Source organism: Montipora foliosa, chromosome 4 (genome assembly GCF_036669935.1).
Source record: "Montipora foliosa isolate CH-2021 chromosome 4, ASM3666993v2, whole genome shotgun sequence".
NCBI lineage: Eukaryota > Metazoa > Cnidaria > Anthozoa > Scleractinia > Acroporidae > Montipora > Montipora foliosa.
This window is the reverse complement of record NC_090872.1, coordinates 20144460-20146574: the sequence shown is the minus strand read 5'-3', so window position 1 is coordinate 20146574 and position 2115 is coordinate 20144460.

The following is a 2115-nucleotide window of genomic DNA, read 5'->3' as shown; positions in this document are numbered from 1 at the left end:
GAAAACATGGTGAAAAAATCGGCTTTCCAAAGCTTGCGGTTAGCAGTTTCACGAATGACTTTTCCGACACGAAAACTTTTGGGAACGTTTGAGAAGCGGTCCCCAGGAAACTCTCGGGCCCACACATTTATCAGTGTGGCCATGGAGTGGTATTCGTAATCTAATTGAATTTGAGAAACATGGTTAAGACTGATCGAGCTAAATTTATCTGTCAAAAGAACTTTTAACTACCGGCCAACAGAAGACATTGCAAGTTATGCAATGAAGTCTCCCTTGGCTTCAAATTGTCTCCATTACTTTGTTCGACCGTTTTTGGACTTTGGACTTTTGGGGGGGTCACGATTTGGCTGCGCATGAGTAAGATTTTTTCGCATCGTAGACACTTTTCACAGAAGGCAGCCTAAGTAGGATTCGAACTCGGTATCTCCTCATTGAGGGTCATGGAGGAAGAATGGGAAGGGGGGTGGGGGGGGGGGGGGGCAAGGAGCAATCCCATTTCCCATTTCCAAGTTTGGACAAAATCTGTGTTCCAGTGGCAAGTTTTCTTAGAAATCCCAGTCCCTGCTACTAAAATCCCAACCGGAGAAATGATAGGGAAAATATAATTTTAGGACATCGAAAGTGTTGTACGAAAAAGTTAATGATAAGTCTCAAAAGGACGCATGAAATTACTGGAGAACGGAGCCAATAAAGACAGAGCTTATTAATTTGTAACTGCGTGGGATTGCTTACCCAAGTGTCCAATGAAAAAGGCTTGCTATCACCTGGCACATGAAAGCATTCTGAATGGTGCAGTCTCCCGTTTCTCTACATCACCTTCAGAGTCACTTTAATGATCTTCTTTACTAAATTCATCAACATAAGTATCCTCACCAGTATCCTCCTCGGAATCTTCTTCGCCCACTTCACTAGACCCGCAACAATCACTAGGCCGAAGGTATTGCAAATCGGTAGGACATTTCAGTTCCAGTGCTTGACAAATTTTTCCGACCTTCTTCCTTTCAAACGATTGGCCGTTTTTATACTAGAGACGCATAATCCGTCCAGACGAATTATGCGTCTCTCATGTTATCCGTCCAGTGTAAAGACGGGACGAACTATATGAGACGCATAATTCGTCTTGGACGAACTTGGGCAAACATGTTTTCTGCGTCTGCTAAATCCGTCTAGTATAAAGACGGACACTAGACGCATAATGCGTCTGGACGAACTTTCCAGTTTAGTGCGTCTTCGAAGACGCACTAAATAGATTCTTCGTCCAGACGTATAATGCGTCTTGTGGCCGTCTTTATACTAGACGAATTTAACAGACGCAGAAAAAATGTTTGCCCAAGTTCGTCCCAGACGAATTATGCGTCTCTAGTATAAAAACGGCCATTGCATTGGTTGCAGTGGGTTTAGGGAAGTCGCTTTGTGCTAGTAAAGCCTTATTAGAGGTAAGGATGTAGGAAGCTTTGAGGTTAAAAAACCATCAGGAAGGTCCTCACACTCACATGGCCGTGGCCAGGAACGCAAGAAGACCGCATGAAATTTTTGATATCAGGAATTTTGAGCAGAACAATTTAAAATACCTGATAACCTCTGATAATGCAAATCCCATTCGCACCAAGGACTCTTCATCTCCCATTCCCAGTAACAAAATCCTAGTTCACAGTGATCAAATTTCATTTTCCCACCGAAAAATCAGATCAATCCAGGATCCCATTTTACCCCTTCATGACTCTCCTCGATCAGAGGCAATTGCGATGACCAAGATTACGCGTCAGATTTACAGATTTTTATGCACTCGGCGACGCTACACAACTATTAAAAACACAACATGTAGCAAAAGTGCCTTTCATTCGTTTCTTTTCTTCGCCATAAGCAAAGATATGCTGACTTTCTTTGCATTTTCGATTTCCCAATAAATATTGTCCGTTACGCTACGAATGATGCGAGGTTGCTGTAACCTGCGATCAGGCTCTATTTTAGTTTCGCGTGCTACGTAATGTGGAGTTGGCGAAACGAAAAATAGAGCCTGATCAAATTCCTCTTCGAAATTCCTTCCGCCCATTTTTTTTGATTGATTGACATGTCCTTCATCGGCCAATCAAATTTACTGCCATTACACCAATA